This window comes from Mirounga angustirostris, unplaced genomic scaffold, assembly GCF_029215605.1.
Source record: "Mirounga angustirostris isolate CCGP_5_RB_7025 unplaced genomic scaffold, mMirAng1.0.hap1 SCAF_3, whole genome shotgun sequence".
In the NCBI taxonomy this organism is placed as follows: domain Eukaryota; kingdom Metazoa; phylum Chordata; class Mammalia; order Carnivora; family Phocidae; genus Mirounga; species Mirounga angustirostris.
In genome coordinates, this window is record NW_026991711.1 from 31,807,245 (window position 1) to 31,824,047 (window position 16,803).

The following is a 16,803-nucleotide window of genomic DNA, read 5'->3' on the forward strand; positions in this document are numbered from 1 at the left end:
GTTGTTATGGCAACTAGAATCTGAAAGTACCTGGTTGTGCACATGCGTTTTATTTTCCTCCCTCCCCTTTTTCAAGAAAGGGGGAGAAAAAAGTTGTCTTCCATCTGGTTTAATCACAGTGTTAAAATACCAACGTCAAGGAAAAGTATCTAATAAGGATAATTTCACATATGTTTCAAGATGAGTGATATTTCACCTTAACAAGAAATAACGACAATCGTAGGCAAAAGTCTTTTAGGAGAAAAGCATATGATTGTACATTATCATAAATTGCTAAAGAATCTTTTAAATTGCTTTAGACTTTTATTTTTTTTAACTTGAATTATGTTAGCTGGATTCATCTTTTCTTTCTTTCTCTTTCTTCCTTCCTTCATTTCTTTCTTCTTTCTCTTTCTTTCTTTTTTCTTTCTTTCTTTTCTTTCTTTCTTTTTCTTCCTTTCTTCTTTCTTTTTTCCACCTGAAGAGGGGAACATGGAATTGTGGTCACAGAGAGGGTTGGAGGTGTCCTTCGGTTACTTAACACTCCTCCCACTTGAGTAGCCTCTGCCAATTGTCTCTGTAACCATTTCTCTTTTGTTTTGTGTTCTAATGCAAAAGAGAAAAAGGTATCTTTCTTTGGAATGGAAACTTTAAAACCTGGATCTTTTAAACAATAGGAATTGTATGAAAGGGTTTATTTTGCCCTTCTTGCTACAGTCGGGAGCTATTTAAATATCCCCCTATCCTCCTTATCATTATGTATTTTGAAGATGAAATTATGAAAAATCTACATTGGCAACCAATGAGGAAGGCTCCAACCAAGATAGCTCCATGGGAATGTATCTCTTAAGCTAGTATAAACATTTAGTAAGTAGGGAAGCATTGTTTTCACTTTCTTTTGAGAGCAAGTTATGGATTCTGAGGAATATTCTGTCCTGGACCCACAAAGGTGGAGTGAGCCCACTGTAGTAATTTCCTGCTGCCTTGTCCCAAACAGTAATCAAATGAGATGCTTTAGTATCTTCTTTTTTTTTTTCATAAAAGAGGTATTGCTTCATCTTAAGCATCTAATAGATTCATTTCAGCTGCACTCTATTCTGATCTTTTTATCTATAAAGAGGTTAACCTATAGAAAAAGTATTTGTGGCTATTTGTAGTTATACTCTGCTATGAGTGTTGGGAAGGGTAATGCAAATCAGTTTAATACAATAAAATCAGAGGTTGTGTGCATGGTGCTGTGACCTCTATATGCTACCCTGTGTGTGACAAAATGGGGTTGTCTGTTTGAGAAAATGATGCTGCTGATCCATAATCAATGTGCCCTTTAATTCTGAGTTACTTTTCAGAGACTTCAGTAAAAAGAGATTAATTAAACAGAAAGCTGAATGCATGGTAGTGAGCTGATTCTGAGGATTTACTTTAAATCTAGTCTCCCTAGGTGAATACCAGTATAAGTTACTACTATTAGCACAAAGCATAAATTATACCAAATAGGTGTGTTGTAGCAGGTTATATAAATCAGCCGTCATAAGAATGGGTAGGTAACTCTGTACACTTGTATTAGCATTTGGAGTCTCTGCTTCCTTGGGAACAGAAAACACTTGCTAAAAAATCAACTTTGTTTATAAAGCAGTAGTTAAATGTATGCAGTGAAGTAGTAAGTATGTAGTAAACCATATAATTAAAAGTCTTCAGATTTATAAAATGCCAGAAAACCAAGAGTTACTTGGACTCTAACTACTAGAATTATTCAAGTTTAACTAGGCACAGTTGCCAGGTTAGAAATACTTTCCAGAAGAAGTTGAGGATGTGTAAAATTCACTGTAGCCATATGTATTTTTCAGGAGAAAGATTCTAGATTCACGAATGTATCTTTGACCAAAATTAGATTAAAAATTACTGTACACACACTGGGGCGCCTGGGTGGCTCAGTCGTTAAGCGTCTGCCTTCAGCTCAGGTCATGATCCCAGGGTCCTGGGATCGAGCCCCGCATCGGGCTCCCTGCTCCGCGGGAAGCCTGCTTCTCCTTCCCACTCCCCCTGCTTGTGTTCCCTCTCGCGCTGTCTCTCTGTCAAATAAATAAAATCTTAAAAAAAAAAATTACTGTACACAAGAGACCCTAAAAGGCTAATTGACTTAGGTTTACACTGCTAACGGTGGTAATCTAAAAACCCGAAGCAACGTATCTTAGAAACCGACTCTCAGGAATGCTAGGCTTCTCTGAAACTCCTTATTACACTAATATATCTTCATTTGGAGTCCTGTTTGTATGGAAGAAAATTATTTCTGATTTTTAAAGGTAGTAGCAGGTAGATTATTATGCTAAGGAGGTAGATTATTATCCTAAGTAGTAGGTGGATTATTATCCTATTATTCTATTCAGTTGTTATTATTTGTTGTTATTGTTTGTTTTGTTGTTTGTTGTTTTTTACTGGATAGAATAAAGATACCAATAAAGGTATCTTTCTTGTCTATATCTTCACTTGGAAGTAAATGTCCAAATCCAGAGTGTTTGCTGAGAGAATACTCTTGGGTTATTTTTATGCCTGGGTGCCCTAAAATAATCAGTCCATGAGGAAGTTTAGAACTTATATAGGGGCAGGATTGCTAGATGACAGAGTACCCGGAACCTACTGTGTGAAGGCAATGTATGTTTATGGAGGTTGGGAATTCAGAGGTAGCTTAACTGGCTCGGTGTTGCAGTCAAGATAGTATGTGGAGCTGTGTAATCTAAGGCTTGACTGGGCCTGGGTCAGCCATTCAGAGATGGCTCACTCACATGGCTGATGACAGGAAGATTCTGCTCCTCACTGGCAACTGGCAGGAAGCTTTAGTTCCTCTCCACAGGGCTGCTTGAGGGTTACCATGACATGATGATTGGCTTCCTTCCCTCAAAGCAAGTGATCCAACCCGAGGGCAACAAGAAGAAAGCCATAACACCTCTTAAAACCCAGTCTCAAAAGCCTATATCCTCACTGCCTGCCACTTTCAAGGCGAGAGGAAGGAATTATCCCCTCCCTCTTAAGAGAGAAGTATCCATAAATTTTAGGTTACCGTTTAGCATCACCACACATGATAATTGGCTGGGACTGATTGCTGCTCTGGAGAAACTATCTTGAGATATGGAAAGCACACAGAGATGACTGCTTGAAGATACCAAGATCTAGAAGCCGAGAGTTAACAACGCCTTGAGATAAAAAATATCTATAGCAGAGACGGTGAGGTGGTGGGCTGGCAACCACTGATCTACTTTCTGTCATTATAGTTTTGCTTTTTCTAGAATTTCCTATAAATGGAAACATATACTATGTAGTCTTTCATCTGTTTTCCTTCACTTTGCATAGTGGTTTTGGGATGCATCCATGTTGTTGCATGTGTCAGTAATGTTTTCCTTTTAAATTGCTGATTAGTAATCCATTATATAGATAAAGCACAATTTGTTTATTCACCAGTTGAACATTTTGGGGTTATTATCAATTGATCTGGTATGAATAGTTGAATATGACTCTTCCATTGAACATATGTTTTCACTTCCCTTACATAAATATCTGAGAATAGAATTGCTGGGGTTTATGTTGAGCATATATTTAACTTCAAACCCCCTCCCCAAAAAACCAAAAACATTTAAAGCAAATGTTATCCAAAGTGGCTCTCCCATTTTTCATTCTCAGCAACAATGTATGAAAATTTCAGTTGCCCCACATCCATGCCAACATTTGATATTAACAATCCATTTTAATTTGGCCATTCTAGGATGTTTTAACTTGCATTTTTCATATAACCAATGATAATGAGCATATTCATCTGTGTATTTAGTTTGCTAAGGCTACCATAACAAGGTACCACCAACTGGATGGCTTAAACAACATAAATTTATTTTCTCAAAATTCTGGAGACTAGAAATGCAAGACCAAGATATCTACAGGGTTAGTTTCTTCTGAGGCCTCTCTCCTTGGCTTACAGATGGACATCTTCTCCTTTCTGTGTCTTCACAGGGTCTTCCCTGTACATATGCTTGTGTCCTAATCTCTTCTTTTTACAAGGAGACTAGTCAAATTTGATTAGGACCTACCTAATGACCCTAATAACCTCATTTTAACTTAATTATCTCTTTAAAGACCCTATCTCTAAATACAGTGACAATATGAGGTATTGGGAGTTAGGATTTCAACATAGAATGGGGGTCAGGCAGCGTGTAATCCAACCCATAATTGCCTATTTGCATTAATAGATAATATTTGATGAAGTATCTATTCAAATATTTTGTTTAATGAATTTTCAAAAGTTGTAAGAGTTCTTCACATACTCTAGATGTAAGTTCTTTATCTGTAAGTATTGTGGATGTTTTCTCTAAATCTGACTTGGCTCCTCACTTTTATAATCATGCCTTTTAAAGAAAAAAGATTTTCAATTTTAATGATGTTGAATTTGACTTTTTTTTTTTTTTTTTTTTTTTGTCTTTTGGCAGTTTATTCTTTTTGTGTCCTATCAAAGAAATCTTTCCCTACATTAGGTTGCAAATATTTTCTCCTGGTTTTTTTCCCCCTTAGAAGTTTTATACTTTTAGTTCTTATATTATGACTAAAATCAATTTGTTACAGTGTGAGGTAAGCATTGAAATTTGTGTTTCCCTGACAATGAGTGATGTTGAACATCTTTTCATGTGTCTGTTGGCCATCTGTATGTCTTCTTTGGAGAAAATTCCGTTTGTCTTCTGCCCATTTTTAAATTAGATTATTTGTTGGTGTTGAGTTGTATAAGTTCTTTATACATATCAGATATGTCATTTGTAAGTATCTTCTCCCATTAAGTTGTCTTTCAGTTTTGTTGATTGTTTTCTTTGCTGTGCAGAAGCTTTATATTTTGATGTAGTCCCAATAGTTTTATTTTTGCTTTAGTTTCCCTTGCCTCAGGAGACCTATCTAGAAAAACGTTACTACAACTGATGTCAAGGAAATTATTGCTTGTGTTCTCTTCTACGATTTTTATGGTTTCAGCTCTTACATTCAGGTCTTTAATCCATTTTGAGTTTATTTTTATGTACAGTGTAAGAAAGTGGTCCACTTTCATTCTTCTGAATATAGCTGTCCAGTTTTCCTAATACCATTTGTTGAAGAGACTGTTTTTTTTTTTTTCCCCTGTTGCATATTCTTTTCTCCTTTTCAGAAGATTAATTGACCATATTATCATGGGTTTATTTCTGGGCTCTCTAGTCTGTTCTATTGATCTATTTTTGTGCCAGTACCATACTGTTTTGATTACTGCAGCTTTTAGTATATTTTGAAATCTGGGATTATGATACCTTTAGTTGTATTCTTCCTTTCCAAGATTGCTTAGGCTATTTGGGGTCCTTTGTGTTTCCATACAAATTTTAGAATGGTTTGTTCTGGTTCTATGAAAAATGTCAGTAATTTGATTGGGATTGCATTAAATCAAATTACTTTGGGTGAATGGACATTTTAACAATATTTGTTCTCCCAATCCATGAGCATAGAATATCTTTTCATTTGTGTCATCTTCAATTTCTTTCATCAATGTTTTATAGTTTCAGAGTACAGGTCTTTTACCTCCTTTGTTAAGTTCATTCTTGGGTATTTTATTCTTTTTTTGGTACAGTTGTAAATGGGATTGTTTTCTTGATTTCTCTTTCTGCTACTTTATTAGATTTACTTTAATAGATTTCTGTGCATTGTTTTTTTGTATCCTGTGACTTTACTGAATTCATTTATTCTAGCAGTTTTTTTGGTGGAGTCTTTCAGGTTTTCTCTATATGGTATCATGTCATCTGCAAATAATGACAGTTTTACTTCTTCCTTACCAATTTGGATGCCTTTTATTTGTCTGATTGCTGTGGCAAGGATTTCTAGTGCTATGTTGAATAGAAGTGGTGAGAGTGGACATCCTTGGCTTGTTCCTATTTCTAGGGGACTAGCTCTCAGTTTTTCAGCAAGAGTAGGATGTTGGCTGCCAGGTTTATATATATATATGCCCTTATTATGTTGAGGCATATTCCCCCAATCTACTTTGTTGAGGGTTTTTATCATGAATGAATGTTGTATTTTATCAAAGGTTTTTTCTGCATCCATTGAGATGATCATATGGTTTTTATCCCTTCTCATGTTAATGTAATATATCATGTTGACTTGTGAATATTGAATCACCCTTGATTCAATATCCCAGAAATAAATCCCATGTGATTATGGTGAGTGATTTTTTTTTAATGTATTATTGGATTTAGCTTGCTAATATTTTGCTGAGAATTTTTGCATCTATGTTTATCAGATATTGGCCTGTAATTTTTTTTTAAGTGTCTTTATCTGGTTTTGGTGTAAAGGGTAATGCTAGCTTCATAGAATGAATTTGGAAGCTTTCCTTCCTCTTCTAGTTTTTGGGATAGGTTTTTTTTTTTTTTTTTTAAAGATTTTATTTATTTATTTGAGAGAGAGAGTGAGAGAGAGAAAGAGCACAAGAGGGGGGAGCAGGAGAGGGAGAAGCAGACTCCCTGCCGAGCAGGGAGCCCGATGCGGGACTCGATCCTGGGACTCCAGGATCATGACCTGAGCCGAAGGCAGTTGCTTAAACAACTGAGCCACCCAGGCGCCCTGGGATAGTTTGAGAAGCATAAATATTAGCCCTTCTTTAAATGTTTGGTAGAATTCACCTGTGAAGTCATCTGTCCTGGACTTTTGATTGTTGAGTTTTTTGATTACTGACTCAATTTCCTTGGTTATTTGTCTGTTCAAATTTTCTATTTATTCCTGATTCAGTTTTAGAAGGTTATGTTTCAAGGAATTCATCCATTTCTTTTGGGTTGTCCCATTGGTTGGCATATATTTTTCATAATATTTTCTTATCCTTTGTATTTGTGTTGTTAGTTGTTATTTCTCCTTTCTGATTTTGTCTGTCTTCACTCTTCTTTTTTTGATGAGTCTAGCTAAAGGTTTATCAATTTTGTTGATCTTTTAAAAGAACCAGCTCCCAAGGCACCTGGGTGGCTCTGGGTTAGGCTGCTGACTCTTGATTTTTGGCTCAGGTCATGATCTTGGGGTCCTGGGATTGGGCCCCGTGTCAGGCTCCATTCTCAGGGGAATCTGCTTGAGGATTTCTCTTCCTCTCCCTCTGCCCCTCCCCCCTCAAATAAATAAATAAATCTTAAAAAACAAAAAAGCAAAGAAAACCAGCTCCTGGTTTCATCTGTTCCACTGGAGTTTTTTTCCTTCTATTTCAGTGGTGTGTGTGTTGGGGGGGGGGTTGTTTGGTTTTTTTTTTCTTTTTTTTGTTTTTTTGTTTTTTTCTGCTCTAATCTTTATTTCCCTCCCTCTATTGGCTTTGGGCTTTATTTGTTGTTCTTCTAGCTCCTTTAGGTGTAAGGGTAGGTTGAGTTTTTTTCTTACTTCTTGAGATAAATTTGTATTTCTATAATCTTCCCTCTTAGAACTGGTGTTTTCATCTTTATTTGTCTGCATGTATTTTTGGATTTTTCTCTTTGATTTCTTGGTTGGCCCATTCACTGTTGTTGTTGTTTGTTGTTTTTTAGCATATTATTTAGCCTCCATGTATTTGTGGTTTTTACAGATTTTTCTTTCTTGTGATCTCTAGTTCCATACTGTTGTGTTGGGAGAAGATGCATAATATGATTTCAGTCTTTTTGAATTCATTGAGACTTATTTTATGGCCTAACATATGATCTGTTCTGGGGAATGTTCCATGTACACTTGAAATAAATGTGCATCCTGCTGTTTTTCAATGGAATGTTCTGAATATATCTGTTAGGTCCATCTGATACAGTGTGTCATTCAAAGCCACTTGTTGATTTCAAAGTTTTCTTTCTTTTTCTTTCTTTTTTTGGTATGGATGATCTATCCATTGATGTAAGTGTGGTGTTAAAGTCCTATACTGTTACTGTTTTACTATCAATTTCTTCCTTTATTTCTGTTAGTAGTTACTTTATGTATTTCAGTAGTCCCATATGGGGTGCATAGATATTTGCAGTTGTTACATCCTCTTGTTGGATTGTCCCCTTTATCATTATGTAGTCACCTTCTTTGTCTCTTGTTACAGTTTTTGATTTAAAGTCTATTTTGTCGAAGTATTGCTATGCAAGCTTTCTTTCTGATTCCATTTTCATGGTATATGTGTTTTTATCCTTTCACTTTCAGTTTGCATGTGTCTTTAGGTCTGAGATGAGTTTGTTTCACTTTAATTTTGAAACAATTTTTGCTTAGTACAGAGTTCTAGATGATTTCTTTTTCTTTTTTTTTAACTTTATTGTAGAAAGAACACTGAATATGAGATCTACCCTCTTGACAAATTTTTTTTAAACATTTTTATTGTTATGTTAATCACCATACATTACATCATTAGTTTGTGATGTAGTGTTCCATGATTCATTGTTTGTCCTTAACATCCAGTGCTCCATGCAGAACATGCCCTCTTTAATACCCATCACCAGGCTAACCCATCGTCCCACCCCCCTCCCCTCTAGAACCCGCAGTTTGTTTTTCAGAGTCCATCGTCTCTCATGGTTCATCTCCCCCTCGATTTCCCCCCCTTCATTCTTCCCCTCCTGCTATCTTCTTCTTCTTCTTTTTTTTTTTCTTAACATATATTGCATTATTTGTTTCAGAGGTACAGATCTGTGATTCGACAGTCTTGCATAATTCACAGCACTCACCATAGCACATACCCTCCCCAATGTCTATCACCCAGCCACCCCATCCCTCCCACCCCCCACCACTCCAGCAACCTTCAGTTTGTTTCCTGAGATTAAGAAATCCTCATATCAGTGAGGTCATATGATACATGTCTTTCTCTGATCGACTTATTTCGCTCAGCATAACACCCTCCAGTTCCATCCACATTGTTGCAAATGGCAAGATCTCATTCCTTTTGATGGCTGCATAACATTCTATTGTATATATATACCACATCTTCTTTATCCATTCATCTGTCGATGGACATCTGGGCTCTTTCCACAGTTTGCCTATTGTGGACATTGCTGCTATAAACATCGGGGTGCACGTACCCCTTCAGATCCCTACATTTGTATCTTTGGGGTAAATACCCAGTAGTGCAATTGCTGGATTGTATGGTAGCTCTATTTTCAACTTTTTGAGGAACCTTCATACTGTTTTCCAGAGTGGTTGCACCAGCTTGCATTCCCACCAACAGTGTAGGAGGGTTCCCCTTTCTCCGCATCCCTGCCAACATCTGTCGTTTCCTGACTTGTTATGGCCATACCACCCTGAACGTGCCTGATCTCATCTGATCTCAGAAGCTAAGCAGGGTCGGGCCTGGTTAGTACTTGGGTGGGATACCCTCTTGACAAATTTTTAAATGTGCAATATATCATCTATTGTTGACTATAGGGACAATGTTGTATAGCAAATATCAAGAGCTTATTCATCTTGCTTAACAGAAATTTTATGCCCAATGATTAGTATCCCACCATTTCCTCCTCATCCCAGCTCCAGGCACTCTTTGAGTCTATGAATTTGATGGTTTTAGATAAATCATAAGTGGAATCATGCAGTATTTGTTTATGTCTGGCTTATTTCACTTAATATAATGTCCTCAAGTTCATCTATGGAATTACTTATTGCACAATTTTCTTTTTAAAGGCTGAAGAGTATTCCACTGTATTTTTTTTTTTTTAAATCCACTCACTTGTGGGTGAACACTTAGTTTGTTTCCATATCTTGACTATTGTGAATAGTACTATAATGAACCTAGGAGTACTAAAAGCTTTTCAAAATCCTTATTTCAATTCCTTTGGCTAAATACCCAGAAGTAGAATTGCCAGACCATAACGGTAGTGCTAGTTTTAATTTTTTGAGGAATCTCTATACTGCTTTCCATAGTGGCTATACCATTTTGTATTCCCATCAACAGTGTGTAGGGGTTTCAACTGCTCCACATCCTTACTAATACCTGGTTGTTTTTATTTATATACTTTAAAGATGGTGTCTCTGCTTTTCATAGTTTGACATGTAGTCTACTGTTATTTACCTTTGTTCCTCTGGTTTCTTTTAAGATTTTCTTTATTGCTGGCTTTCAGTAATTTGATTAGGAGTTGATATAATTTTCTTTAAGATTATTCATTTTTTTTATTTGAGCATTTTGATTTGTGAATTTTTTAAAATGAAACTTGGAATTATTTTGGCCATTATTTCTTCAAGTACTTTTGCTGGCACTTCCCCTTCCCCAGCCCTTTTTTTCAATTTCTGGGACTCCAATTTCTTATATGATAGTTACATTGTGGTGGTATCCCATAAGCTCACCGATGCTCTGTTCATTTTTTCAATAGTTATTATTATTTTTTTTTTACTCTATGTTCAAGTCCCTGATTTCTTCATTGTTTCATCTGCTATTATTGGCCTTTTTAAAAATTTTCAGATACTGTATTTCTTACCTCTAGGAGGTATATTTGGATCTTTTTCATTTTAGATGCCTGTAGTTTACTCTAAATCTTAAACATAAGCGGGTTTACAATAGATGTGTTAATTTCCTTGTCCACTGATTTTGTTGTACTACTTTACACATTGTGAGGTTTTTTGTTTTTTGTTGTTGTTGTTATGGTATAGTTAAATTACTTGATTCTTTTGAGTTCCTCCTCACTGCACTACAGCCTGGAAATTGCTTCTGGGTAAACTGGGGCAAGTGTAGGGTTTAATCTCATTTGTTTCCATCTTTTTAGGATTCACAATCCTGATCTATTATCCAATATCTAAAATGTATTTTTTTCATTTATTTTATCTAGTTTTTAGTTAATTAAGGTAGGAAGTTAAATTAGGTCCTTATTTTTATATCTTGGCCCAGGAGATGTTCCATATTATTTTAATAGCATTTAAACAAAGTCCATTAAAAGTGCCATAATTTTATTGATTTTTATTTTGTTCCAAATGTTGGATATTTCAGTGGTTTCCAATTTATCAAAACTCATTAATTAAAAAAATCATTGTTCATAAATGTTTGAATTAGTGACTGTTTTGTTGGCCTAGTTTTCCTAGAAGGGGAATTACTAGATGAAAAACTTAAGTACTTTTTTTTGCTTTTTTTATGCTCCTATGGAGCAAATTGTTTCTTATAAAGCATGCCAATTTATAGACATTCCTACTTATACTTATAGCTAACATTTATGGAGGTATTAACATGTCTCACACATATTAACACTGTTAGATGCATGTTCACAAATACTAATTTGTTCCATCCTCAAAATGGTGGAGTGGAACAACTAGGCTCATTTTAAAGATGAGGAAACCAAGATTTAAACACTTAAAAACAGGATTTTAAGTAAACGCTGGTAAATGATGGGTTGAGAATTCAAACACAGGGTAATGAGGCTACAGTCTCAACTCTAACTTCTACATTATTCTACTTCCTTACAAGCATTGCTATCATTTAAATTTTTGGCAAATTAAATACCCACAAAATGGTATCGCATCCTTTCAATTTTATTACTGGTAGAATAAAGAATTTGGGTATTTCAACTCCAGAATGTCCTTTTTTTGAGTAATTTCTGTATGTTTATTATTCTGTATTTGAATCCTAATTTTCTCATTTCCTCTTTCTCGAACCCTCCTTTTCTCGTGTCCTCCCTTTCTCGTGTCCTCCCTTCCCACCCTCCTCCCCCCAAGCAGAAATTTTGTGCACAGTGCTGCGGAGGGGAGTAAAATAGGGTCTGCTTCTCCCAGAGTGACTTTTTTGCCCTAAGAGGGAGCCTGGGAGAATGGTAATCTCCTTTTTTTTTTTTTTTTTTAAGTTAACCTAACTGACCTGGAACTTCTGTCCTATGAGCGGATATTGAGGTTGGGGGGGTGAGGCAGAGGCAATGGAATCCCTGTCTTGTTGTCCTGGTGTGCCATGTCTGACCAGGATAGAGACTTTACCCTACAAGTGAAATAGAGTAGGGTTGGGAGACCCCATCTCCTTGGCTGTACCCTCTTGGAATACATTTTCTGAAACTTAGACCTTAGGTTTGGCTTTGAGGGAACTCTTCCAGAGTGAAACCATTGCCTTCTAACTAGGGGAGGGGGTGGGAGAGGAGAAAGGAAAAGGGAGCCAGCCTCTTCTTGGCCTGCACAACCAGAATAAACCTTTTGGAAAATTGAGTAGGAAGTGGGGTATGGGGGATGGAAGCAGTTTCTGGCTTAAATGCCACAGATTAACACTATTCGACTAATACTCTGTAAACTTATTTAAATAAATGCTTCTCAATTACCTAATCTTAGGTCAATTTCCAGAGATTTTTAAATACTTGTAGTTTGGCAATTTTCATCAGTTTAATGATTATTTCGAAGAAGAGTCTGCAAGCTCACACAGCCCAAGTCTCCTCTCCTTTGTGTAATTTTCTCCACCTGATGCGTGATCTCAAGGCTGGGAAGTGGGACATTCATTTCTGACCTCTCTTCTTGAACCAGCTTGCCTCTTCCCTAACCAAACCCTGCTCCCAAACCTGAAGAGTTATTACAGCCTCTTTTCCTGTGAGCTGTCCTTTATGATAAAGTCAAATAAACAAGCTGTTAGAATTAAAAACAAAACCCTTTAAAAAAACAAAAATAAGAATTAAAAAAACCCTTCTTACAATAAATTTGTTTTTCAAGGTGACTGCCATAACCTGAATTTAGAAAGTCCAAATTGACTTAATCTCGGGCAAGGATGTTTTTGCTCTAGTCCAGTATATAACTTTCTTATAAAGCAATGAAATACTTTCGTGTAACAAATGGGGAATCACAGGGCATCATAATTTAAGGGGAATTAAGAATTTAAAATATTAAATACAGCATAATAACAATGATATCTGCTTAGATAAAAGGCAGATTAATTTTAGCTGATGGGAGTAGAATTTTTGAAATGAACTGTGACAGAAGGGAGTAGATGACTCACTTTTGATGCTCCAGATCTATAAAAAGCCCAGCTCCTGACTCAGCTGGCTGGGCATCAACAAATTGGTGACTAAGAAGCAATCAGTAGAGGAAGCTGGTGATGCAGATTGACTAAAAGAAGTAAGCCTGACCCGTGTCATGAAATGACAGGTCATTTGCTTTTAACATCACTGTTTTTACTAGCAACACTAGCATTTTCCCAGCCATGTAAAGTTGCAAATCACTTAAATGTTTTCATTATATAATATTTTAAAGCATACTAAAATGTATATATTCAGTAAAAAGCATACTTACAAACTTAACACATTCAAATATGCACCATTTTTAATAATATATTACTGTTAGTTTTTTTTTTTTTTTAGATTTTCTTTATTTGAGAGAGAGAGAGTGTCTAGGGCGGGAGGAGCAGAGGCAGAGGGAGAAAGAGTCTCAAGCAGACTCCCTGCTGAGCACAGAGCCTCATGCAGGGCTCGATCCAAGGACCCTGAGATCACGACCTGAGCAGAAACCAAGTTGGCTGCTGAACTGATGCGCCCCCCGGCACCCCTATTAGTTCTGCATGTACTTTTGAGCTACTCCCACAACTAAAGAAATTCCTAAATTTTATTTTTGTAATTCATTTTCCTTTTAGAATTTCTCATGTTTAAGTTTTACAAAAATGGAAACTTCTTACATGTGGTTTTCTCTAGGACTTAAAGTTTTAAAAATTTTGTAATTTTCATCCATGTTGTGGTGTAGCTGCACTTCATTTATTTTTTAAAACTTATTTTAGCTTTTTTGAGCTAAAATGCACATACTATGAAATTCACTTATTACAAGTATACAATTCACTCATTAGTAAATTCCTAAGTGTATGCAACCAGCACCACTATGTAATTCCAGAATGTTTTTATCACCACAAAAAGAAACTCCTACCTGTTAACAATCAGTAATTTTCTCCTTCTCCCAACTCCTGGCAACCACTGTATTTTTGTATTTTCCTATTTGAAACATTTCCAACTATGTCTGGCTTGTTTTACTTAACCATGATGTGTTTTGTTTTTGTTTTTGTTTTTAACTGAAGGAAAGCTCTTTTATTTATTTGTTTTTATTATAATCTCCTGGTGCTCGTAACAACAAGTGCACTCCTTAATCCCCATCACCTATTTCACCCATCCTCCCACCAACCTCCCCTCTGGTAACCAACAGTCTGTTTTCTATAGTTAAGAATTTGCTTCTTGGTTTCTCTTTTTTCCCCTTTGCTTGCTTGTTTGGTTTCTCAAATTCCACATATAAGTGAAATCATATGGTGTTTGTCTTTCTCTGACTTATTTCACTTAGCATTATACTCTCTAGCTCCATCCACGTCCTTGCAAATAGCAAGATTTCTTTATTATGGCTGAATAATATTCCATTGTATATATATACCACCTCTTTATCCATCCATCAATGGATAGACACTTGCACTGCTTCCATATCTTGGCTATTGTAAACAATGCTGCTATAAACATAGGGGTACATGTATTCCTTTGAATTAGTGTTCTTGTGTTCTTTGGGTAAATATCCAGTAGTGTGATTGTTGAATCATAAGGCAGTTCTATTTTAAACTTTTTGAGGAACCTCCATACTGCATTCCAGAGTGGCTGTACCAGTTTGCATTCCCACCAACAGTGCAAGAGGATTCCTTTTTCTCCACATCCTCGCCAACACCTATTGTTTTTTTGTGTTGTTAATTTTAGCCATTCTGACAGGTGTAAGTTGATATCTCATTGTAGTTTTGATTTGCATTTTCCTGATAACAGATGATAAGCATCTTTTCATGTGTCTATTGGCCATCTGGATGTCGTCTTTGAAGAAATGCCTGTTCATGACTTCTGCCTAGTTTTAATTGGATTGTTTTTGTGTGTTGAGATTTATAATTTCTTTATGTATTTTGGATACTAACCCTTTATCAGATATGTCATTTACAAATATCTCCTCCCATGCCATAGGTTATCTTTTAGGTTTTTTTTTTTTTTTTCAGTTATTTCCTTTGCTGTGCAGAAGCTTTTTATTTTGATGTAGTCCAAATATTTTACTTTTGCTTTTGTTTCCCTTGACTCAGAGGACCTATCTAGAAAAAAAGTTGCTATGGCCAATGTCAGAGAAATGACTGTGCTCTCTTCTAGGATTTTTATGGTTTCAGGTCTCACATTTAGGTCTTTCATCCATTTCAAATTTATTCTTGTGTATGGTATAAGAAAGTGGTCCAGTTTCATTCGTTACATGTTGCTATTCAGTTTTCCCAATACTATTTGTTGAAGAGACTGTCTTTTTGCCATTGGATATTCTTTCCTGCTTTGCTAAAGATTAATTGACCATATAATTATGGATTTATTTCTGGAATTTCTATTCTGTTCTATGGATCTGTCTATTTTTGTGCCAGTATCATACTGTTTTGATTACTACAGCTTTGTAATATAACTTGAAGTTCAGAATTGTGATGCCTCCAGCTTTGCTTTTCTTTTTCAAGATTGCTTTGGCTATTCAGGGTCTTTTGTGGTTCCATACAAATTTTAGGATTATTTGTTCTAGTTCTGTGAAAAATGATGTTGGTATTTTGATGGACATTGTATTAAATGTATGTGTTGCTTTGGGTAGTATAGACATTTTAACAATATTCTTCTAATCCATGAGCATGGAATGTCTTCCATTTCTTTGTGTCCTCTTCAATTTCTTTCATCAGTGTTTTATGGTTTTCAGACTACAGGTCGTTCACCTCTAGCTAGGTTTATTCCTGGGTATCTTATTATTTTTGGTACAATTGTAAGTGTGATTATTAATTTCTCTTTGTTACTTCATTATTAATGTATAGAAATGCAACACAGTTCTGTGTATTAATTTTCTATCCTGTGACTTAATTTATCAGTTCTAGCATTTTTTTGGTGGAGTGTTTCAGGTTTTCTATATATAGTATCATGTCATCTACGAATAGTGAAAGTTTTACTTCTTCCTTAGCAATTTAGATGCCTTTTATTTCTTTTGTTGTCTGATTGCTGTAGCCAGGGCTTCCAGTTGAATAAAAGTAGTGAGAATGGACATCCTTGTCTTGTTCCTGACCTTAGGGGAAAAGCTCTGTTTTTCCCCATCGAGGATGATGATAGCTGTGGGTTTTTCATATATGGCCTTTATTATGTTGAGGTATGTTCCCTCTAAACATACTTTGTTGAGGGTTTTTATCATGAACAGATGTTGTGCTTTGTCAAATGCTTTTTCTGCATCTATTGAAATGATCATATGATTCTTATCTTTTCTCTTATTGATGTGATGTATCACACTGATTGATTTGTGAATATTGAGCCACCCTTGCAAACCAGGAATAAATCCCACTTGTTTGTGGTGAATGAATTTTTAATGTATTGTTGGACTTGGTTTACTAGTGTTTTGTTGAAGACTTTTTCATCTGTTCATCAGAGATATTGGCCTGTAGTTCTCTCTTTTATGTGGTATCATTATCTGATTTTGGTATCTGGGTAATGCTGGCCTCATAGAAAGAATTTGGAAATTTTCCTTCTATTTCTATTTTTTGGAATAGTTTGAGAAGAATAGGTATTAGCTTCTTTAATTGTTTGGTAGAATCCACCTGTGAAGCCATCTGGTCCTGGACTTTGTTGGGAGTTTTTTGATTACAGATTCATTTTCTTTGCTGGTTATTGATCTGTTCACATTTTCTATTTCTTCCTGTATCAGTTGGTAGTTTAAATGTTTCTAGGAATTTGTCCATTTATTCCAGGTTGTCCAATTTGTTAGCATATAGTTTTTCATAATATTCTGTTAAAATTGTATTTCTGTGGTGTTGGTTTTTATTTCCCCTCATTTGTGATTTTGAGTCCTTTCTTTCTTTCTTTTTTTTTTTTCTTGGTAAATCTGGCTAGAAATTGATCAATTTTATAGATTTCTTTTTCAAAGAAACAGTTCCTT